The following is a 25,409-nucleotide window of genomic DNA, read 5'->3' as shown; positions in this document are numbered from 1 at the left end:
AAGGTTAGATTTAAGAAGTATGAAGAAACACCCATCTTCATAAACAAGCTCAACTTCAAGGGATTCCTCTGCGCAAAGATAGTTTTTCTCAGTAAAACAGGGAGGTTATTTAGTTTTGTGATGGAATGCATTTCTTACAGTTTCCCATCTGAGGAATCTTGGCATACCACAGGAAGAGAATTTTTCCAAAAGGGTGGGATTATTATTACTCTTGCTGGTGGGTTCTTCCCTGCCACACACACAAAATAAAATATTCTAATGGTCATCTTTGCAAAGTGCTGACTTCGTATTTAATGACTGCTTGTGCACAAGAGTGGCTGACACAATCATTAATCTCTCTTAAATGCAAGCCAAAAAGAAAGGAGTGGAACTCAGTTGGGAGGACTGATCAAAACAGTGTATTTCAATATAAAGTGAGCCCATGGGGAACAGCTCATTTTATATATATACATACACACATGTGCTTGGATGATGATAAATAAAACTACTCAGAGGACGCAAAGAATACCTTTCCTTGAAATTAACATAGCAATGGGGGGGGCGCAATAGGAGGGGACATGCCCTGGGAGCGGACATGCCCCCATTGCTCCCCTCTCTGGCATTGGGAGAAGGTTGTGAGGGGACTAGTATATTCCCCCCCCCTTCTCTTGAACCAGAATTTGGAGTCATCAGTTACCCGCTGTGAAGTGTTTTTCGCAAATAAAACCTCTCGGATTCGGGCCAACCTAGATGGAGACTCCACAATTAATTTGATGTCTGAGCTGGAGGTGCTCAACAACTCCTCTTATGCGATTCGACTGGATCGGTTTCAGTTCGTGACTCCTGAGGATGTGGACAAGCTGCTTGGAGCGGTGAGGCCTACCACTTGTTCTCTTGACCCTTGTCCAACATGGCTTGTTCGATCTAGCAGGGAGGTTGTTGTAGACAGCCTGGTGGAAATCATAAATGCTTCTCTGAGGGAGGGCAGGATGTCTCCTGTCTTAAGGCGGCAATCATTAGACCTCTTCCAAAGAAGCCTGAGTTAGATCCCTCAGAGTTGAGCAATTATAGGCCTGTTTCCAACCTCCCATGGCGGGGCAAGGTAATTGAGAGGGTGGTGGCATCTCAATTCCAGGTGGTCTTGGAGGAAACTGATTATCTAGACCCATTTCAAACTGGTTTTCGGGCAGGCTATGAGGTGGAGACTGCTTTGGTTGGCCTGATGGATGATCTTCAATTGGCAATTGGCAGAGGAAGTGTGACTCTGTTGGTCCTTTTGGATCTTTCGGCAGCTTTCGATACTATCGACCATAGTATCACTCTGGAACGTCTGAGAGTGTTGGGGGTGGGAGGCACTGTTTTACAGTGGTTCCGCTCCTACCTCTTGGATAGATTCCAGATGGTGTGGTGTTGACTGGAGACTGTTGCTCTTCAAAATCTGATCTTAAGTATGGTGTCTCTCAAGGCTCCATACTCTCTCCAATGCTTTTTAACATCTACATGAAACCGCTGGGAGAGATCATCAGGGGATTTGGAGCTGGATGTTACCAGTACACTGATGACACCCAGATCTACTGCTCCATGTCAACTTCTTCAGGAGCTGGCATATTCTCCCTAAATGCCTGCCTGGAAGCAGTAATGGGCTGGATGAGGGAGAATAAACTGAAGCTGAATCCAGATAAGACGGAGGTACTTATTGTGTGGGGTCAGAACTCTAGAGATGATTTTGATCTACTTGTTCTAGATGGGGGTCACACTTCCCCAAAAGGAACAGGTTTGCAGTCTGGGAGTACTTCTGGATTCACACCTCTCCCTGGTTTCTCAGGTTGAGGCGGTGGCCAGGGGTGCTTTTTATCAGCTCAGGCTGATACGCCAGCTGTGCCCGTTTCTCAAGATCAATGACCTCAAGACAGTGGTACATCTGTTGATAATCTCCAGACTTGACTTCTGTAATGTGCTCTATGTGGGGCTGCCTTTGTACATAGTCCAAAAACTTCAATTGGTTCAGAATGCAGCAGCCAGATTGGTCTCTTTCTCAGCTTCCTAAAATTTCGGAGTTTTAATCTCTGGTTTATTTTTAAATTGTTAAATTGTTTTAAAGTTTTTTGTATATGTTTTTAACTGGTTTTATGCTATTGTTAACCGCCCAGAGACAAAAGTTTGGGGCGGTGTACAAATTTGATAAAATAAAATAAAATAAATAATAAACATGATCTAACAAGCATATATAAAGCTATGATCCACCAGGCAAAAATCCTGCTTCCGGGCAGGGCTGCACAATTTGGGCCCACCAGCTGTTTTTTGATTACAACTCTCATCATCCCCAGCCACAGTGACCAATAGTCAGGCATGATGGGAGTTTTAGTCCAACATCTGCAGGAAGGGCTGAGGTTGTGTAGCCCTGCACCAGAGCATTCATAGCCCTGCCCATGTTCTTGCAGAGGGCCCATCCTTTCATTGCAACTTGTGCAGGACAACTTCCAAGGGGATTGTGCCCCAGGTTAATCTTGGGAAGGTGGGGGCAGGGGAGATGCCCCTTTGTTTTTCCTTTCTGCCAAAATGTTTTGGTCTGCACTTGTTTGAAGAAGATGGAGGATGTTTTGGGTTTCTAGTGAAGTAAGAGGAGGTTAGACCTACATCGCAAGTCTAAGATACAACACAGCTTGGGAGGCGTGCTGGTTTTGTGGTAGCAAGCATGAACTGTCCCCTTTGTTAAGCAGGGCCTGCCCTGATTTGCATTTGAATGGGAGACTACATGTGAGGACTGTAAGATATTCCCCATAGGGGGTGGGGGTAGTCTTGGAAGAGCATCTGCATGAAGAAGGTTCCGAGTTCCCTCTCTGAGAGCTCCAGTTAGGGTTGAAACGCTTGCCTGTAACCTTGGAGGAGCTGCTGCCAGTCTGTGTAGTCAACACAGAGCTAGCTGGACCAATAGTCTGACTCGGTAGAAAGCAGCTTCCTACGTTCCTATCTTGAAGCCCTTTTTACAGAGAGAACTCAAACCAATCATGAAAAGCAGAAATACAGCATCAGCAGCAGGGCATTATTTACAACTAGCTGACCCCGCACAGCGCATCTGTGCACTAGTTGGGGCCAAACTGCTTTTAAAACTGATTTTAAAACTTTTAAACTTGCCGTTTGCTGATTGCCCGTTTGGTCTCCCCCCACAACCTTCAGGGCCAGCTTGCTTCCTGCCCAGCCTTCAGCCCCAGCTTGCATTTGTGCCCCTAGTTCTCCTCCCTTTGGTTCTCCCCCCAGCCTGCTCTCCCCACAAGCCTTCTGCCCCATTTCCCTTTCCCCCAGCCTCGGGTTCTTCTTCCCTCCCCCCCGCTGTTGCATATTCTCCAGGGCCAGGGCAGGGCCCGCTGCTGCCACCTCCTCACCCCGGTGGCCAGGCCGGGCAGGGCCCGTTTCCCCTCTCCTCTCTGTGGCCAGGCCAGGGCCCGTCTCCTCCTCCTCGCCCCGGCAGCTGGGTGGGCCAGGGCCAGGCCGTCCCACCACCGCCTCTGCCTCCTCTTCCTCCTCAGGCCAAAGGGGCTTTGCCCGCTGGCCACTCGCCAGCCGCTCGCCAGCCACTCACCTCCCCACTCCTCCCTGTGGCCAGGCCAGGGCCCCCCGTTGCCACTGCCTCCTCACCACGGCATCCAGGCGGGCCAGGACTAGGCCATCTCGCAGCCATGACCTCCACTTCCGCTTCCTCCTCAGGCTGGCGGGGCTTCGCCCACCGGCCGCCCACCTCCTCTCCCAGCCGTCTCAGAACTCTTGTGCGCTCTTGCGAGAGCACCGCCACCCATCACCACGCATCCGTCTGGCTAAGAAAATTAAATATATAGATGGTCTTGCCATGGGCATTCCCATGCGTCTTCCCACCCTCCTGACCAGTATTTCAAGTAACCGGAGCATCTTTTATTTCTGGTTATTATGAGCTATAAGAAATAACCTCAACAAAAACTCTCTGGTTTGGGGCAATTTCATCTGTAATATAACTAACTGCAGGGCTTTTGACCTTTGCCACGATTCTCTTCCCCACCGCTGAAATGGCGCGCTGAGAATCAGTTCAGTGATCTTCACTCATAATATTGTTTTTAAAAGGATATTTACCCGTTATGCCTGCTTTCTTGTCATTGCACAGTTCAGAGAGAACCCCAGCACTAATAAAATCCTCCTTATGTATATACACACACATACATCAAAAACAGAACAACTTGATTAAAGTTTATGCCCTGACATATAACTCTTCTTGTGTGTTCCCAAATAGCAATATCGCAAATCCAGTCTAAAAAGGTTTATCTAAACCCAAGAGATAAGCTTAAATAGCGATCAAAGGAAAGCATGTGAATTATTCTCTAATTGCATGCAAATTGTTATTACGGCATGCTTGCATACTACTAGAGCAACTTTTTGCATTAAAGGAGCTAGGGTTATCACTATACATCTAGTCTGTTGCTCAATAAAGCCATTATCCCATATGTAGGGCAGAGTCAACATCACACACATCTGAACTCTCTGAACCATGCCTGCAATTAATTTCCTGAAAGCAGTTTGCTTACCAATGTGAGAGAAGAAAGTTAGTTACTTGTCACTCTAGGATAATTACTCTTGGGAACCCACTGAATTATCTATGGGCGTTATTTCAGGGGGAGTGAAACATTAATTATTTTTAGATCCACTGTTTATGACATAAATGAAGGCAAATTAAAATATGATTGCCTATTTGCATTAGGTCAGAGGTTTTCAAGCTTTTGTGTGTGTGTACCCCTTTTAATTCAAAGCTTCAGCTCAAGTACCCCATATAAGCAGTCAAGAATTGTGCCCCCCCAAAAAAATAAATCTTGCCAAAGATGGTAGAAACAAAATACAAGACCAGTGAATCTGCCCTGAAAACAGGCAAAAAGACCAGAACAAAATAAAACCCAACCTCCCTAACTCTACACCAGCCCTGCACAACGTAAAGCACAGGAACCGGGACTGGGACCGGCCGACGGGGACTTGTTCTTGCTGGCCCCAGGGGTTACCCAAAGTTTCGTGGCACCTGAGGTGAGGTGCAAAATGCTGCCTTGCCCCATGGCCCAGGTAGGGGTCAGCCCCCTTTCAAAATTAACCTTTGCAAGCTTTGCAGAGAGGAGGAAAGGTTGCTAGCAGTCTCCTCTTCTCTCTTCATGCCTTCAAGGCTTGGTAACTAATAACTGCTTTCATTTATATTTATAATAATTTTAATGTAATCATTCATGTGCTGAACATATACCTTGACACCTACAAACCAAGTTATGGTTGGTTCCGGCCCACTGGGGTATTTATTATTTATTTATTTATTTATTTATTTACACACACAGTCAGACAGGTGTTATTGATTGGTTTGTTTTATCCCAACATAAGAGTCCTTCCCAAGGACCTGGGATGGCTGAATTTTATCATCAATATTATCGGTTATTATAGATATCGTTGCAGAATATAGGCTGTGCCCAGTAAAGCTGCTTTTTGTAATTGGCTGATGGTGATTTCTGTGGCCCCTATGGTGTTGAGGTGCTCTTCAAAGTCTTTTAGAACTGCACCCAGGGCGCCAATTACCACTGAGATTATTTTGGTCTTTTTCTGCCACAGCCTTTCAATTTCAATTTGTAGATCTTTGTATTTGGTGATTTTTTCTATTTCTTTTTTCTTCTATTCTGCTATCCCCTGGTATTTCTATGTCGATTATTTTGACTTGTTTTTCTTTCTTCTCCACTACAGTTATATCTGGTGTATTGTGTGGCAGATGTTTGTCTGTTTGTAGTCAGAAGTCCCATAATATTTTTACATCTTCATTTTCTTCAACTTTTTCAATTTTGTGGTCCCACCAATTCTTGGCTACAGGTAGCTTGTATTTTTTGCAGATGTTCCTGTGTATCACCCCTGCTACCTTGTCATTCCTTTGTTTGTAGTCAGTCTGTGTGATCTTTTTACAACAGCTGATTAGGTGGTCCACGGTTTCATCTGCTTCTTTACAAAGGCGGCACTTGCTGTTTGTTGTGGATTTTTCGACTTTTGCTCTTATTTGCATTTGTTCTTAGTGCCTGTTCTTGTGCAGCCAGTATTAAACCCTCTGTTTCTTTCTTCAAGTTGCCATTCTTAAGCCATTGCCAGGTCTTGGTGATGTCTGATTTTCCACTTATATTGTGCAAATATTGACCATGCAGTGGCTTATTTTTCCATTTTTCTGCTCGGTTCTTGACTTGTTCTTTCTTGTAGGCCTGCTTTGTTTCATTGGTTTTGAATAGTTTCACATTATTGACCATTATAAGTGCATCTTCTTCACTGTTCTTGATAGATTCTTCAAGGCCTCTTTTCTCCTCCTCTACTGTTTGATGGACTTGCAGCATTCCTCTTCCACCTGAGCTGCAAGGATGGTATAGCCTATCTATATCACTGCGGGGGTGCCAAGCATGATTGATGGTCATGATTTTCCTGGTCTTACGATCTAGCGTCTCTAGCTCTGCCTGGGTCCAGTCTATTATTCCTGCTGTGTATCTATTATTATTTTACATTTATATCCCGCTCTTCCTCCAAGGAGCCCAGAGAGGTGTACTACATACTTAAGTTTCTCTTTCACAACAACTCTGTGTAGTAGGTTAGGCTGAGAGAGAAGTGACTGGCCCAGAGTCACCCAGCAAGTATCATGGGTGAATGGGGATTTGAACTCGGGTCTCCCTGGTCCTAGTCCAGCACTCTAACCACTATACCACACTGGCTCTCTTGCACCCCTTCTCTACACTGTGGTTTCCTTCTTCCTCCTCCTCCTCCTGTACCCTGGAGACTCATTACCAGGGCTCCACAGCATTTCCTTGACCTGTTCCCACCTCTCCCTCCATCTCTCCACATAACTGGCTCGGGCTGAGCCTACTCCCTCAGTCTGACTCCAAGTCTCAGCAGCAAGGGCAATGCCCGTGCTGTGCATCAAACAGTAAAGGTCTTGTGTGTCTGTCATAGGATGCTAACACTGCAGCAAAGGAACACATCAGCTTTAAACAGAGGCCCATGTTCATATATATTGAACAGCTGCAACCAACTGTTAATGTCAAGGAAGATATGAAAGAGGCAATGAAATTTATTGGTCTATAAAAGGGTTAAAATTTTGTTCTGCAGCCATCTCCTCCTCCCTCCTCTCCCTTGTTTTCGGATTGGTTATTTAATTTCAGTTGCTGTGTTCAATCGCAAGAGTTTCCAGCTGTTTGAGATAGAACATTGGCAATGATCTTTTAACACTGAAATGCGTTTGCTCAGGTTTGTAAGATCTTTTGTTTCTATTTGTTTTACCTCTGCTTAAAATTTTATATTATTTATTTAACATATTTTTATGATGCCCAAAACATTCGTCTCTGGGCAGTTCTGAAAAATCTTGTCTGGAATAATCAGACATATATCATTGCCACTATGTCATCTTATTTAAACAGAGGGTAACATTCCACTGTTGGGATACCCTTGCAGAAGTGGAATACAAAAACATCAGCTTGGTTATTCCAAGAATCTAAGTACGGTCAATTCCCCCCAGATAGTCTGGAGCCCAGATATATGCAAATGTTATTTAAAGAAAGTTATAGTACCTACTAATTTCTGAACTACATGCCAGTTCTGTATACCTTATTCACTCACCTATTACTATTATTTACCAATATTTATCAAGAGAAGGAAACAACCATGAGTAAAAATATTATCTATCCATCTTTATAAATGAAAGCTAATTCCCATCAGGCCATCATTTGGAACATAATTGGGTGGGAACAAAGCCCAGCTGCCTGTCCCAGAAACTCAGAACACCAAGAAATGTTTAGCCCTAAAGTAGACCCTGAAACCACCCCTTTGCTTTTCTCCTCAGGAATGAATGGCAACCACTGGGAGGTTGTTCCTCCACTAGCAGAGACTCCATGGGAGTATGCAAGCAGCCATCTGTGCACAGGCCCCAGGGTCACTGCAATATACAAGTTCTCCACCCACACATACCCCTGCCATTGTGACAGCAGGCATTTTATTAATTACTTACACAGCACCATCTATATGCATGGTGCTTTGCGAACTGTAAGAGGCCAGGTCCCTACCTTGAGAAGCATACAAACTAAAATTTGACCCAGGGGAGAAAACAACAGCAGAGGCGTACTTAGCTATGGGGACCCGGTCCATGGCTTCTGGCTTCCTGGGGGGCCTCCAAATGATCTGGGGGCCTCACCGGAGCCCCACCGCTGTGCTGCGCCCACTGGTGCCCTGTCACGCCAATATTTCCCCATGGGGGGGTGAGCTGAGTGTGGCAGGCCACCTCCCATGGCGCAGCACATCGGCTTGCATGCAGGCTTCTCCCCACTGCTTGGCCAGCAAGTGGGAAGAAGTCCATGCAGAAACCTGTGTGCCACCGCTGTCACGGGTGTGTGTGTGGCCTACTCCGCTTGGCTCCCCCCACCCCTGGTGTTGATGGGAAATTTTGGCATGGCGGGGCAGTGGCAAGCGAGGGGCAGCAGTGGGGCTCTGGTGAGACCCCCCTGATCATTTGGAGGCCCCCCAGGAGGCAGGAGCAATGGCAGGGCAAGGTATCTTTTGGGGGAGGAATTAAGGAGGGGCCTCATGGGGGGGGCTCCAAAGTCCTCTAGAACTGGGCTGATTTTGGACCTCGGTGCACCACTGAACAGAAGTATGGGGTAGAAATGGCGGCAGGAATAAATGGAAAAGAATATGCAATTCTTTAAGCTACGTGTGCTTAGGCTAACTACAATGTGCTGTGAAGACTAAGAGAAAATGCAAAGAGCATTTTTGCTAGTTTATATAAATTTCGCTTCAGCATCTTCAGAGGAAACAGGCTGGCTCCAATCCAGACTACCAAAGTGGGCGCACAACCAAGAGCTGTGTAGCCACTGAAGCAGCCTTCCCTATTAAGATTATATACCCAGCACGCTATGGGGAAGACAAATGTAAAAGTCTTTACCTTCAAAGCATCACCTTAAGTGGCGCCGAAGGGAAATGCTTGACTAACAAGCAGAAAGTTGCCGGTTCAAATCCCCGCTGGTACTATATCAGGCAGCAGCAATATAGGAAGATGCTGAAAGGCATCATCTCATATTGCACGGGAGGAGACAATGATATACCCCTCCTGGGTGATCTGAGAAGATAGGGACCCCAAAATCTGCACTCCTCACTGTGTGCTGAGCAACACAAAACTAGTTCCAATCCTCTGAAGTGGGCATTCAGCTCATGTGATTTACCTGCGGCAGTCTGGATCCGAGTCCAGGTTATAATTTGTGAGGACCTTTCATTGTTCAGTTCTGCAGTCACAATTCTGCAACACTGAACAGATATCCACAACTGCAATTCCTTGGCCCTGGGAATATACCACACAAAAATCTACATGGTGCATGAATGAAAGATAATGTGGTTAAATGGTTAGAGCCTGAGGCTTCAAATTGGTAGAGCTGGATTTGAACCCCTGCTAAACCATGAAGCTCACATTTGGCTAGTCATTCTATCTCAGTCTAACCTACCTCACAGGCTTGTTGTGCAAATAAAGTGGGTGGCACAATAACCATGTACACTGACCTGAGTTCCTTGGAGTAAGGGTGGGGAAAATGTAATTTAAAAATAAAACAAATGGTTCTACCATGCCAGCAGCAGGAGCCTGGCATCTTGAATATGCCATATCACAGTAGTAGAACATGTGCTTTGCAAGTACAAGGTCCCAGGTTCAATCACCAGTATCTTCAGACAGGGAAAATCTGGTACGATTAACCTTTTGAGAACCTAGAGGTGGTCCCAAAAGGACTGAGCTGAAAAGAAATACAGCGAGCAAGAAGAGCGTGCACACACACACCCCACCACTACCACCAGGCAGTCATATGTTTGGGGTCACATCCCCTACTCAAGACCAAAGGTGTTTGTCAAAACTAGAGCATACAAACAGCTACCCTAAATTCAAAAGACACTTGCTGCTGTGGGAGTTCTAAGCCTTTCCCAGTCAAACATCCTTCTTGCCCTCCTACATACAGGCGCCAGAAGTAAACACTGTAATTTTATAATTCCCTAGGCCTAAATGCAGAAGGCACCACTGAATAGGATGGCAAAGTCTGTACCAGCTATTTTAGGGGAAGGTGGGGGGGTAAAGAGGTGAAAACAGCCAAGAAAACTATAACACGATACTCTCTATTTTACAGCCCATGTTACTTGATACAGTCGTGCAAACGCAATGCAGGATTTTATATTTGTCGAAAAATAGGTTTCGGCTTTTGCTGCTTTTGTGCAATTTCATTTCACAATTCTTCCAACTAATTAGTCACCAATTAAGCTCATTCCACTTGGCAGTTGAATTATAAGATAGATATGACGTTTCACCCCCAGGGGAAGAAAAACACTTCTTGCTGCTTCTGCATTCTTAATATAAAGTAAAAAGCTTAAGAAGTTGGCAAAAATCAAATATATGAGCCATCCGCCAAGGAAAATGATCTAGTCTGTGTCAAACACACAGTTTTGCCTAGCTAGCATCTTTGAAAAGTAATTACAGCTGCGGGGGGGGATGCTCTTTAGCAGTCCACGAATTTAAAGAATGTAGGCCAAGGATGCGATCCTATGCATGCTTTACTTGAGAGTAATTCCCATTAAACTCAGCATCAGGCTAGGTATGAAGGGGTCCTTCATTAAGTGCTCTTGGTGGGCCCCTTCCCTTTATCTTGCCGGTGATCGAACAACAGATGCTGGTTTCTATAAGCCCATTCGCATGTTACATATGAGCACACAATGTACACAACTGCAGATCTGTACACAGGTACAGTTATTCACATGTCATGCTGAACACAGGTACAGGAGTATACTTCCTATCTGTACCATGCATTTCAAGGGCCTGTATCCAGGTTTACTTACACAGATGCAATCATTCACACAAACACATGTATGAGTGTAAAGACATGTGGACAGACCTGTACAGCATAATGTCTGATTTGCGCAAATTTCTCTCATCGGTGTGACAACTACCTCCAAGGCATTGGTAGTGACATTGATGGCAGCCCGTGTGGAAATTTTTGCCTGGATCACTACCACCAGAGGGACAGCCCCACCACTCGCCACAAACAGACCTGCCTTCCCCTACTAATTACCTGCCATCTCTGTGGTTGCAACACTACCTTGACATTCATTGTGCAGGGCTTGACTTGCTAACATGCACTGACTGCAGCATGGTATGATGACATCACAGCCCATCAACAGGTACCTGGCCATGTCATTATACCGCACCACATCCAGCAAAGGTGAGCAAGCTGGACCTATGCAATGATTGTCAAGTTACTGTTGCAGTCATTGAAGTGGCAGGTAATCCAGGGGAGCAAGCAGGTGAGGATACCTTGGTGGCCCCTCTTCAGGGGGAGGGGGCCACTTGCGTTCTTCAAACACATCTATCCAATTATAGAACTGCTCCTGCTCCAACATAAAAAGCAAGAAGGCCTATCCAGACTAGGGATTCGCAACCTTGAGTCCCCAAATGCTGTTGAACCACAATTCCCATCATCCATAGACACAATGGCCTTCAGTAACTGTGGCTAAGGATGATTGGAGTTGTAGTCCAAGAAGACCTGGGAATCCAAGGTTGCGGACCCCTGGTTGAGATGGTGGCTGGCTAGGCCAAATCCTTCCAGGTGTGTAGTGGAAAAGCCAACAGTGGGCTCCCTTCAAGCAGTTAGGTACCCAAGGATGCAGCTGCCCAAGGAGGCCACATGCTTATGGCGGCCCCAACCACAATTGATACACAAATTCAGAAATAGAGAAGCAAACAAAAATTATCCACCATCAGCCAAGGTTGCCTTTAAAAATAATTCAGAGATATGCTGGAGGCAACTTCCTCTGTGGATCAATACTTTGTGATCACAGAAGACTTTACACTTTTTAGTTTTATTTCTTGCAGCACATAAGAAGTTTTCTCACAGCAGTTTGCAAACTGCTGAGTTAGGCGCAAGTAGGACAAATGAATTAGCACCGAAAGTTCCAGAAAATTTCCATTTCAATCAATATTCAAAACCAACCTTTACTGGTGGAGATTCAGACTAAGTTACTCATGAGTAGCTCCATTGAAATGAATGGGACAAGTTCGTTATTACTAATTTATCCCATTTATTTCAATGGAAATATTCATGAATAACTTCATCCACGTCAACCACTCAATTTTCAGTAGTAGCTTAAAATAAGAGTTTCTCTAAGCACAAAACGTTTTTTAAAAAAACTGAATTATATAAGAATGATGCTGAGATTTTAGAAGAACCCACAATTTTATATAATGTGTGCTTATGAAATATGCAATGTACTATAACCGCACACAAATGTGCGGCAGGAACTTTATAATAAGGGAAGAAATATGCCCCCTGGGAAGAACGCTTGAAACTTTTTTGGGATACAATTGAGTCCATTTCCATAGATTTTTTTAAAAATGTGCTTTCTGGCAGTATCTTTATGAGCTTCAGTGATAAATCACGTCTGGAATGAATGTTTTAGCTGTACCAAAGAATAGATTGAAATAGTCAGCAGTAGAAAAGCCAGCCTTGGTTGAATGTGAAGAGCACGTTTTAGCTAAAGGCGATGAACTTCTACCCGTCTTTTAGCCACATGTTAAAATTATAGAGAAGGCCCCCTGGGCTTTCTTCTCCCATCACCCTTTATAAGGGAAGTGGGTCATGTACATCTATGCTGCCTCCCTCTCACCACCACTCGCTTCAAATCTTTCTTTATGTGAAGCCTTGGCTTAATCCCTTAAATGTCACCCCAACACAAGGCCTAATTTTGTGCATATTTATACCCTGAGACCCTTGCCTTGATGTTTTCTCCCTCCCATATGGTCCTTTTCTCACCGTCAGCATTTTAATTGTTAAGCTCCTTGGGGCAGGAGATAGGACCTAACTTTTGAGGGTATATTACTTAGATGGCACTTTATCACCCCAGGGCATGGTGTGAAGGCACATGATACAGCCACCATACTGAAGCGAAGCAAGTCTAAGTCTGGTCACTGGCCAGATGAACATAAGAACAGCCCTGCTGGATCAGGCCCAAGGCCTATCTAGTCCAGCACCGTTTCACTCAGTGGCCCACCAGATGCCTCTGGGAAGCTCACAGGCAAGAGGTATATGCATGCCCCCTCTCCTGTTGTTTCTCCCCTGCAACTGGTATTGAGAGGCATCGTGCCTCTGAGGCTGGTGGCGGCCCACAGCTACCAGACTAGAAACCATTGATAGACCTGTCCTCTATGAATTTGTCTAAGCCCCTTTTAAAGTCATCCAAGCTGGTGGCCATCACTACATCCCATAGCAAAGAATTCCATAGATTAATTATGTCCTGTGTGGCTACTTTCCAATCCTCTGGTACAGAGCATGATTGTAGGGTCAAGTTACATATTTTTGCTAGGAGATCAGCCATTTCACATTTGAGTTACTTCAGAACTCTTGGATTCTGAATGCCATCTGGCCCGGGCGATTTGTTAATTTTTAGTTTTTCAGGACAATTTAGAACATCTTCCCTTCTCACCTCAAATTGGCCTAGTTCTTCAGCTACTAAACCTGAAAAGCTCAATACTGGAGAGTCAGTATATGGTCAGTATCCTCTGCCATGAAGACAGATGCAAATAACTCATTCAGCTTCTCTGCAATCTCCATATCCTCCTTAATATTCCCTTTCATACCTTCATCATCTAAGGGGCCAACCACCTACCTGGCAGGTTTTCTACTTCTGATATATTTAAATAAGTTTTTGTTATTCCCCATGACACTTCTAGCTATATGCCCCTCAAACTCTCTTTTTGCATCCCTTATTGTCTCCTTGCATTTCCTTTGCCAGAGTTTATGTTCATTTCTGTTCTCAAAAAGGAAGAGCCTGAAGACTTCATGAGCATGGGGTAGTAGTAGTGAGCTACATTTTGAGCTCTATGGTGGAAGAAAGATGGGAAAAACCTGAAACAAAACCAATTAATACTCTACCTGCATGGCCATCTCACTGCCCACTGACACATTCCAAATTAGAAGATGGCAAAGACCAAAGTCTTGAAATCCACTTGTCAGTGCATCTAAGCTACTTTATATGAAGATACATATAGATATAATAAAAAATACAAAAGATGTTTTATTGGTCCAGAACACTCCCCACCCCCAAATCATCTCTATTGCTATTTGCTTGCATTCATCAATGGGACTCTTACACCCCATTATTGTGAGCCTCTGTATGGAGCAATCCAACAGTAATAAGATCTCCTCTTTTCTCAGATAGGAACAAGATGCTGGGCAGTAACCCCCCAATTCCCAATACTGTGTTGACCTCCGACATCCTCGGTGAGGGTGGGGAGTGTCAGCAGGGGGATTATTGAAATTTGCCAGCATCTGGCAGGGGTGGGGGAGAAAAAGAGGTGGGGGCAGACCACAGTATATGGCTGAGGATGCAAGTTGGGCAGGCCTGAGTAAGACCCCCTTGCAGTTCAACTGCTGTCAAGGCCAATTTCAAAAGTAGGAATCTAAATATCTCTACTTTGCTGGAATTAGCATCCAGCTATACGATGAGGAAACAGCTGCCTGAATCATTTTATATAAAAATAAAAAATAGGTCAGCATAATTGTTTCGCAGCAGACAAGCAGCACAATGGAAGACATATGAAGTTAATCAGAGTCCTGGAGCTGGAAGACATGAGGAAGATGAAACTTCACTTCAAGGAGGCAGCCGTCTTTAACCTTCGATAAGGAATACAGAAATCCTACCATTAGCCTCACAATACAGAATGATTAGTCATGACTTCAGCGAGTGGCTGTTCACAGACAACCATGCCTGGAGAACATCTTTGCCAGAAAACAGCCCTCCTGAAGGAACCAATGTATGTTCCTGATAATGGAAGGATTTCTTCCACCATGGGGATCTTGCATAGGATCCCTCAGGAGGGCTGTTTTCTAGCAAAGACATTCACTAGGCATGATTGTCTGTGAACAGCAACTCACTAAACTAGAGGCAAGGCCAGTGGTTCCCTTACTGGGAGCCTCCAGATGTTGCTGAAATACAACTCCCATCAGCGCCAGCCACAATTTATTGTGGCCTGGGATGATAGGAACATAGGAAGCTGCCATATACCGAGTCAGACCATGGGTCTATCTAGCTCAGTATTGTCTTCGCAGACTGGCAGTGGCTTCTCCAAGGTTGCAGGCAGGAATCTCTCTCAACCCTATCTTGGAGATACCAGGGAAGGAACTTGGAACCTAGATGCTCTTCCCAGAGTGGCTCCATCCCTTAAGGGGAATATCTTACAGTGCTCACACTTCTAGTCTCCCATTCATATGCAACCAGGGCAGATCCTGTTTAGCTAAGAGGACAAGTCATGCTTGCTACCACAAGACCAGCTCTCCTCTCCAGGAGCTATAGATGGGAGCTATAGTTCAGCAACATCTGGAGGCTCCCAATTTGGGAACCACAGGGCTCGGCTAAACACAAATAGATGATTGTCCCAAGACTCTGCTTACTGTAATTTGATGGTTTTAGCTAAATCCTAGTGGACAGAAGCAGACCCTTTTACAAATAAGCCAGTGGTATAGCACAAGGTTGCCAGGAAGGGCCCACTGCAAAGACTGAACTGCTCCTCATGTCTGGATAAAAAGACTTTCTTCAGAACAGGGTTCACATCCATGTGCTTTTTATTATAATGCAAGCTGTGATCAACCTTAATCTAAAGAACAGAAGCCTGAAGCACAGTGGGGCTAGTCAACTTGCAGGTGTAACTTGCTTTTCCAAGGGCTCCATCCTGTAAGGTACTAGGCTCCCTCTGGAATTCTACCAGCAGAGTACTTAAGCAAGGGGCTTCATCGTAATCCTGTGGATACACTCTGTTTGGACTAGACATGTACCTCAAGTACAATACTGGCCAGTAAATGGTCTGTGGTGCTCATAAGAAGGGTACACTCAGCTTCTTGACATGGCAAGCCACACATTGATTCACCCAAGTGGATTCTGCCTGGATGCCATGTGAGTTGTGATGCTGGCTGCCACCACAAGGCAGAAAAGAGATGTAAAGAAATTAAGCACTATTGTCTCACCATTTTACCTCTCTGGTCACATAGGTAAAGTGTGTCGTTGAGTTAGTGTCAACTCCTGTCGACCACAGAACCCTGAGGTTGTCTTTGGTAGAATACAGGAGGGGGTTACCATTGACATCACCCACGCAGTAGGAGATTATGCCTTTCAGCATCTTCCTATATCGCTGCTGCCCAATATAGGTGTTTCCTATATTTTTGTCTGGGAAATACCAGTGGGAATTCGAACCGGCAACCTCTGGCTTGATAGTCAAGTCATTTCCCCACTGCGCCATTAGGTGGCCTGCTCTCAGTCATATAGAGAACTGGAAAATGGAATTGTTTGACACAACTAGAACCAATGTTTAACTAGTCTTTTCCCATTGCACGTCTTAGAAATACATTTGGGCCAAAGACAAAAGTCAAACAGCACTACATATTCTCTCTTAGGAGAACAGACCTTTCTTTGGCACTGTTCACCTTTTTATCTAAAAGAATATACTCCCAAAGGAGGAGGATTGTTCCTTTACTCATTTGTTAAATGTGTATGTTACTCCACCCATCAGGAGACTCACAACATGGGACTGGCTCTGAAAAATGTCTGCAACTTACAGTTGGTCCAGAGCACAGTAATTGGGAAGCTAGAGTCTACCCAATTTTAACTGGGTGGGAGGCAGCATAACATTGATTCTCATGGAGCTGTGTTGGTTGTCAGCCTGTGTTCAGGCCAAGTTCAAACGAATGATCTTTAAGGGCCTAAATCAGGGGTTTCACTGCAGCCCTCCCGCTGTTGCTGGATGACAACTCTCATCTTTCCAAGTCGTGATAGCCAGTAGCAAGGATGATGGGAGTCAGGAGCTGTAGGATGACAGCAGTTTGGGATAACAAACTGAGGCTGAATCCAGATAAGATGGAGGTAATTATTGTGTGGCGGTACATATGCTTTTAACCTCTAGACTGGAGTACCGCAATGCACTCTATGCAGAGCTGCCTTTGTACGTAGTCCAGAAACTGCAGTTGGTATGGAATGTGGCGGCCAGGTTGGTGTCTGGGTCATCTCGAAGAGACCATATTATAAATTCCTAAACAGCTTTGTAGGCCCTGGGTATTTAAGAGAACATCATCTTCGCCGTGAGCCCCATCGCCCATTGAGATCACCTGGAGAGGTTCATCTACAGTTGCCACCTTCTGGTGGCTACTCGGGGACAGGCCTTCTCCGTTGCGGCCCCTGGGCTTTGGAATGCGCTCCCTGTTGAAATAAGAGCCTCCTCATCTCTGGCAACTTTTTAAAAGGCACTAAAGACACATTTGTTCATCCAGGCTTTTAATTAGATTTATAGTTTTTAATGTTGGGTTTTAAATGGTTTTAATGTTTTAATCATTTTTAGTTTTGTTTGATTTGTATTGTTTTTGTTGTGCACTGCCCAGAGACTCAGGTTCTGAGCAGTATATAAATATGTTAAATAGAAATAAGTAATTAAATAATTAAAATAAAAGGAGGAGGAAACCCTTGCTTCAGATCATACCAATAAATAAATATAACAAAAACTTCTTTAAATACATCAGAAGCAGGAAACTTGCTAGGGAGATGGTTGGACTGTGAGACAATGAGGGAGTGAAAGGGATTATTAAGGAGGATATGGAGGTTACAGTGAACCTAAATGAGTTCTTTGCATCTGTCTTCACAGCAGAGGACACTGAGCATATACTTGTTCCTGAACCAGGCTTTTTGGGGATGGAGGCTTAGGAACTGAGTCAGAAAGAAGTGACAAGAGATGACATTCTAAACTGTCTGGGAAAATTAAAAACTAGCAAATCGCAAGGGCCAGACAGAATCCATCCAGGAGTCCTTAAAGAACTCAAATGTGAAACTGGCAACCTCCTTGCAAAAAAAAATATACCTTATCCCTTCATTTAGACTCTGTACCAGAGGACTGGAAAGTAGCCAATGTAACACCGATTTTCAAAAAGGGATCCAGGGGAGATCTGGGAAATTACAGGCCAGTTAGCTTAACATCTGTTCCAGGCAAATTGATGGAAAGCATTCTCAAAGATAAAATTGTAAAGCACATAGAAGAACAGGCCCTTCCAGGGGAGAAGAACCAGCATGGCTTCCGCAAAGGTAAATCTTGCCTCACTAGCCGTTTGGAGTCCTTTAAGAGTGTCAAAAGGTTTGCAGATAAAGGTGATCTGGTTGACATAGTATACCTGGACTTCCAAAAAGCTTTCAACAAAATTCCTCATCAAAGTCTCCTGAGGAAACTTAGCAGTCAAGTACATGTGTGGACTGCTAACTTGTTGAAGGACAGGAAACAGAGGGTAGGTATGAATGGAGAATTTTCACAATGGAGGGAAGTAGGAAGTGGGGTCCCCCAGGGATCTGTACTGGGACCGGTGCTTTTTAATTTGTTCATAAATGATCTAGAAGTTGGGGTAAGCAGTGAGGTGGCCAAATTTGCAGATGACACCAAACTATTTAGGGTAGTGAAATCCAAAACAGATTGTAAAGAGCTCGAAAAGGACTTCTCCAAACTGGGTGAGTGTGTGACAAAATGGCAAATGCACTTCAATGTTGTCAAGTGTAAAGTGATTCATATTGGGCAAAAAATCCCAACTTCACATATACACTGATGGGATCTGAGGGGTCCATGAATGACCAGGAGAGGGATCTTGGGGTCATGGTGAACAGCTTGTTGAAAGTGTCGACTCAATGTGTGGCAGCTGTGAAAAAGTCTATAGAGCTGTGAAAAAGTCTATGGAGGGCTATAGGCCACCTCCAGCCTCAGAGCCAGTATGCCTCTGAATACCACCAGTTGCAGAGGAGAAACAAACAGCAGGAGAGAGGGTATGCCCTCAACACCTGCCTGTGGGCTCCCCAGAGGCATCTGGTGAGCCACTGTGTGAAACAGGATGCTGGACTAGATGGGCCTTGAGCCTGATCCAGCAGGGCTGTTCTTTTGTCCTTATGTTCAATGTGAGCCTTAACTTTGCCTATGCCCAGCAAAATATTTATTGGGACATCTTCACACTGATAGCAGGTTATATACAAACATCCCTAGTGGTCATTGAAAAAGGCCTGATTTCAGGGCTGCCAGCAGCTCAGCAGAAATTCAAGCAAAACTCCAAGCAATACTGAGAGCAGCTCCGCCTGCATGGAACAACAAGTTGCTCAAGCTGAGGAACCAGGCCAGAGCCAGCAGTTATGCAACAGGCTGGATGGCTCCCTTGGTCACCTAATCCCTACTGGCCTGAAAGCTGCAATACACCCACCTACCCTCTGAAGTGGTAGTGCTGTAGAGTTTAAGCCAGCATTTCCCTCAGCTTACAAGCTGCTCTCTCTGTCAAGCACCTGAACTGTGCTGCCAGAGTCCCATACCTGCCAACATGTCCCTATTTCCCTATTCAGGTGGATGGGGTAATAGGGACACGTTGGCAGGTATGGAGTCCCCAGCTCAAGACCAGTGAAATCTTATACCTGCACATTCAGCAAGTCATGACTGGTAATACACAGAGATTCACTGAATTTGCTAACAGTGGTCATTAGCCCTATGACCCACCAATTTAACGGGGGGCGGGAACGACTCCCAATTTGTCTACTAAGAGTAAGCCACGATCCCACAAACAATGATTCAGCAGGCATAGTTACACTAAGTCAATTCCTCACAATTTGCTAGACTGTCTCCCCCCCCCGCCCCCCGCCAACTCCCAGGGAGAAGGGAAGGTGCCTTCTCACTTATTAAACCAGGATAATCTGAAATTTTGGAGTCTCATTTATGTCTCAGCCTGTGGGCAATTAATCCTGTTGCCCCTTTCCTCCACAGCACACTGTAGCCACTCTGTTCTGCTCCAGTTATGGGAGGCCACGTCAGCAGGAAATTGTGCCTGTTGCCAGGTCACATACATGACTGTCTGGAGCAGTCGGCATACAGCACATGCAGTATAGAGAACGCTCTCCCCGCCCCCCCGTCTTTCCACAAAACGAAAAAAGGCTGTGAACTTCCTGGAAAAAAGCCGAATGCAATGAATGTGCAGATCGCTACTATGTACATACAGAAAACATACGGTTTCACATCAGCTCTGTGCTTGAAGTTTCCATATTTCAGAGTTCCAAAAATATTTCCATTCACACAGAGAATCTCCCCCGTCTTCGAATATATGCTGTAGAGCAGCCAAAGACAGATATTTGGAAAAGATTAATAGGAGCCAAATCAAACTTTGCAGTCCCCCACCCTTCCAGCACTGGCTCTGGATAACTGCCTCAAGTGAAGAGTGTGATTAATATGCCTCTCAAAAATATAACTTTAAAAGAGGAGGGGACCAAGTAACTGGGCTCGAGAAAATCAAATTGGTATCTTGTAGGCATCTCTCGAAACAAAATCAGATCCTACAAAATTAAAGGCATTTTATCCTCATGGCAAGAAAAGCATCCTTCTGTTTACAGTCATCTTATTACAAGTCAGCCTACATTTTAGGTTTCATTGGCAAGTGCTGAGGTGTTATTAGCAGTAAAATAGCAAGCGTGAGTTAATCCAATAATGATAATGAATTTTTCCTCCAAAAGCTGTTCTCACAAGCAAGCTTCTGTTTCTTCACTCCTACAATTGGAGTAATAGCTCCCAAAGCAACTAGGGATGAGACTAAGTGGCAGATCACATGTTTTGCACAAAGAAGATCCTAGGTCCAATTCCTGACATCTCCAGGGAGACCCACTGCTAGTCTGTCAAACAATATTGAGCTAGGTAGACCAATGGTCTGCTTCATCATAATGAAGCCTCATGTGTGTTGCTCAGATTTGGACCATCTCTGTTTTTACCTACCTCAGTTCCTTTTCCCTCCTCCAGTTCAATTCTTCCCTGAAAATCACCTGTTTACAGACTCCCATCTTGCCAGAGCCTACCATGAACTGAAAGGATAGGGCATTACATGATGCATATTGGGGCAAAATAAACCAACTTCACATATACACTGATGGGATCTGAGCTGTCGATGACTAACCAGGAGAGGGATCTTGGGGTTGTGGTGGGCAGCTGTGGAAGAGGCCAATTCCATGCTAGGGATCATTAGGAAAGGGATTGAAAATAAAACTGCTAATATTAGAATGCCCTTATACAAAACTCTGGTGCGGCCACACCTGGAGTACTACGTACAATTCTGATCACCACATTTTAAAAAGGACATTGTAGAACTGGCAAAGGTGCAGAAGAGGGCAACCAAGATGATCAGGGGCCTAGAGCAACTTCCTTATGAGGCAAGGCTACATCACCTGGGGCTCGTATGCATAATCAGCTTGTGGAATTCTCTGCCACAAGCTGTGGCAATAGCCAACAACCTGGATGGCTTTAAGAGGGGTTTGGATAAATTCTTGGAGTCTATTCAGACGCAGGATGGCTCTGAGTACCAGCTGCAGGGGACTAACAGCAGGAGAGAGGTCATGCACATACCTCTTGCCTGTGTGCTTCCCAGTGGCACCTGGTGGGCCACTGTGTGAAACAGGATGCTGGACTAGATGGGCCTTGGGCCTGATCCAGCAGGGCTGTTCTTATTTATTAATTAATTACATTTTTATATTGCCACATCCAATGGCTCTAGGTGGTGCACAACAAGTAAAAAACAAACACAAAACACCATTTAAAACAAACAGCTTAAAACAATATAAGAACAAATTTAAAACCAATTAAAAATATTTAAGAACATTTAATGGTCTTTTGACAGACCGTAGCCATGACTGTTATGCTCCATCCTTTCCAATCACGGTACAAAAATGGAGCAGGGGCTGTTTCTCAATTTTCAGGAACAAAAATTGAGCAGGTGCTGATGCTTTCACAGGGCTCTAAAAGCAGGGAGAGGTTCCTGAACGGAGAACTGAAAAACATCATTAAAGGTCACCAAATTTAGATTTAGCTGGATTTGTAGATCTATATCAGATACATGAAGCAGCTTATTTAGAATCAGACTCCTGGTCTATCTAGCACTGGTTCTCCTGGGTTTCAGGCAGGGTCTTTCCCAGCCCAACCTGGAGATGCCAGGGATTGAACCTGGGACCTTCTGCATGCAAAGCAGATGCTCTACCACTGAGCTACAGCCCCATCCTCTGAAGTGGACCTCAGTGGTCAGGAAGATTTGTATGCATCCTGGTCTGGAGCTGTTTTGGGCTTTAGAGATTAAGAAACCCTTTGAATGAGTCCAGAACCAAGTAATCAGGAGATACAGGTGCTACGGCGGCTGCACCACACACAATAATGAAGAGGAAGCAAAGCTGGTAGGTGCGAGAAAATTAAATTGGCTTTCCGATTTTCTGACATAGCTTGAACATCTGTGTTCTCCTTCAAGGGAAGGACACTGAGCATCTAATCAGAACAGTTAAAACCACAACTCAGGCACAATTTAGCCACTAGCGAAGCATCTACCCAACAGATTGCCTTGCTCAATCATTAATCACAGTTGCCTAGTCACAAAACAGCAGCTCCCTCCAGGTAAACTAATAGGTGCTTTTAATATGTAAGCAGAGGCAGAGGAGATCCATGGCCTTCAACAAGGTTTGCAATTTCAGAGTTAATTGGTGTGGAAGTGTTGTGAAGGAGTAGGAAGGTGGCAAGAATGGCTGTGGGCAAAACTGGGCAAATGCTACTGGAAAATCTAATCGGTCTGAAAGGAAACTCTGCTATGTAATGCAATATCCGTGTAAGATCATGTTGTATAAACCTTGCCGTTCAGGCAGTGGTCAGCCCACCCCAAACTAAGCTCCAATCTGCTGACGGGGCAGGTCTCACGACCAGGCTTTGAGATGAATAATCTTTCCAGCAAGAACTATGTGTAGTTAAGATAGCCAATTCAGAGCTAGAATTCATTTCTGTGTGCGTGCGTGTGTTTTAAAGACAGCATCTCAGTGTGATTATTGCAATGAGATAGATCTGGCTGGGGTGGGGGGGATAGGAATTTTAAACACACCAGAGGGGAAAAAAAATATATATATATATATATATATATATATATATATATATATATATATATATACACACACACACACACACACACACACACACACACACACACACACACACCACAAGGTCTGGTGGGGGTGGGAAAAGAATTGTATAGAGTCTGCAAGAGAGAACAGACATAAATATTTTGACTAACACAACTGAGGCCATTTGGACAGGAACACGGGTCAAATGTTTGGATGCAACAAGAGACCTCCAAGATAGCTTTGTGGGGAAGCCCTGCTGATACAGGGTGATGTCTGATCAACAAAGCTCACATTTAATTGCATTCGCAAAATCAGTCACCCAAATGGCACATGATAAATAGGGCAAGTTTGCTCTTCCAGCTGTAGTAAGCAAACCGCTTCTTCTCATTTAGATAATAATGCAACCAAAGGCAAAGATAAAGGGAAATCTTTTATGAGGAGGTAGGGGTGATTTAGATACTCTGCATTTGGTTCTTAAGGCTTTTTGGATAAACAAGACTTCATTTCATTTTGACTAACATGCCCACACAAATATATTCTTCTGAAAAGTCACTATGAAGTTTATATTCACTAATGAAACTGATGAGCACAAAGGACACAAAAGGATCAAGAATGTCCCCTTGCTGTGTTATTGTGTGTCGGACAGCACGAGTAAAATATCCAAGGAGAAGGCAGTCCGGGGTAATTGTCAGCAGGTATCAAGTCCTAACTAGCCAGTTTGAACAATAATCAGAACCAGAGTGATTCCTTTGAGGGAAATGGAGCCTTCATGAGCCCCTGCACCATCTTGGAAGGCAGGCAAAGAGAGCATGGAAGCATAGCCCTTCCCAGCACTTTCCTCCTCAAACTCTTAAGAGAGGGCTCCATCCCTCTTAAAGGGCCCTCCCTCCCAGCACGGAGGAAAGTGCAATGGGAAAGTGGGAGGAAATGGCTCTTGCAATGACATTTGTTTTTTGAAAAAGAGTGACGGTCACTGGACTAAGTAAAAATCTACCAGTGGTTAACTTGAAGGTAAGAAAACTTGACACAAAGAAGCTGTACAGTGCAAAGACCAACAAGAACATATAGGGTGCACACACACCCTGAAGTAAATAGTTGTGAAAACTCTCACTTCCTTGCAGGGGTGCTGATGAAGGGAAAGCCTGAGGAGCAACTCCTTGCCTGCATATTTGTGGGAGGAAGAATACTTTGGGTGGGGGCAGAGACCAGTAACATGAGAGGGGAACTCCTCAAATGCTTAGTGGGGGGCGAGGGGGGATCTTCACCCCCTACATCTTCTCTGCCCTTCGGCTAAAACTCTAGTTTTCTCCTACCTTGATCACTGCAAGCTGCTTCTCTCTGGTCTTCCCTTGTTGCCCATCAATCCTTTTATTTATAAGCTTCCCGCCAAAACTACTCCTTTCTTGTCACTCTGATCACTCAACATCACTCTTCAAACCACACAGCGACTTCCCACCCTTTTCCACCAACACATAGGAGCACAGGAAGTGGCCTTCTACTGAGTCAGGCCATTGGTCCATCTAGCTCAGTATAGTCCACCCAGACTGGCAGCAGCTTCTCCAAGGTTACAGGCAGGAGTCTCTTGCAGGGAAGAGACTACCTGAAGATGCCAGAGAGAGAACTTGGAACTTTCTTCACGTAAGCATGCAGGTGCTCTTCCCTAAGCAGCCCCATCCCCTAAGGAGAATATCTTATTGTGCTCACATGTAATCTCCCATTCTATTGCAAGCCAGGGTGGGCCCTGCTTAGCAAAGGGGACAATTCATGCTTGTTACCACAAGACCAGCTCTCCTCCCACACAAATCCTTAAAGCTCTCCAGGGCCTTGTCTACCATATCTTGCTGTCTTTATTTCCTCTTATATGCCTGCCTGTATGCTTCCCTTACTCTACTGTTCTCAGCTGCTCAGCTATCTCTAGCTCTCAAACTACTTTGCTTCCCCCTTGCTGCTTTCTAGGTCTCAAATATTATCCCAGAATACCTATATGGTACCACCACTCCTTCCAACCCTCAGCTCAAAACCTGACTCTTCATCTTCACTCCCAACAAAAACTAAAGCTTAGGAATGTGCATTTGTGCACACACACACTCCACTAGTCTTCTAAGTTATCTCCTCATTCCTTCCTTACTCCTTTTCCCTTTGGTATCTCCCCCCATATAAGCAGCTCAGAATAGGAAGCTATACTATGTCCGTGATTCTCTCTACACATACAAAATCTACCTTGATGACATAAGAATAATCAGATTTATCCCCCAATGATTGCCTTCTTTATGGACCGTCCCCCCACCAAAGTAGAAAGTTCAAGTTAACCACTGGGTAGATGTTCACTTAGTCCTTTAGTCCAGTGACCTTCACTCTTTTTCACAAGGGGGCCATTTCACTGCGAGAGTCATTTCCCACTAGGCTGAACTCCACACAGTTCTGCGCTTTCCTCAGTGTAG

General features: G+C 44.7%; 1 protein-coding gene and 1 non-coding gene across 4 annotated transcripts in view; both read right to left on the bottom strand.

Annotated features, from left to right (window-relative positions):
- Positions 1 to 25,409, bottom strand: part of FNDC3B (fibronectin type III domain containing 3B) — a 447,770-nt gene that overhangs the window by 265,154 nt on the left and 157,207 nt on the right. The window lies entirely within an intron of this gene.
- On the bottom strand, positions 22,016 to 22,087 carry TRNAA-UGC (transfer RNA alanine (anticodon UGC)). Its single transcript has one exon. It is a non-coding gene; the product is annotated as a tRNA-Ala (tRNA).

This window comes from Hemicordylus capensis, chromosome 3 (assembly GCF_027244095.1).
Source record: "Hemicordylus capensis ecotype Gifberg chromosome 3, rHemCap1.1.pri, whole genome shotgun sequence".
Classification (NCBI taxonomy): domain Eukaryota; kingdom Metazoa; phylum Chordata; class Lepidosauria; order Squamata; family Cordylidae; genus Hemicordylus; species Hemicordylus capensis.
Note: the sequence above shows the minus strand (reverse complement) of the source record. Positions and strands in the feature narration are given on the sequence as shown.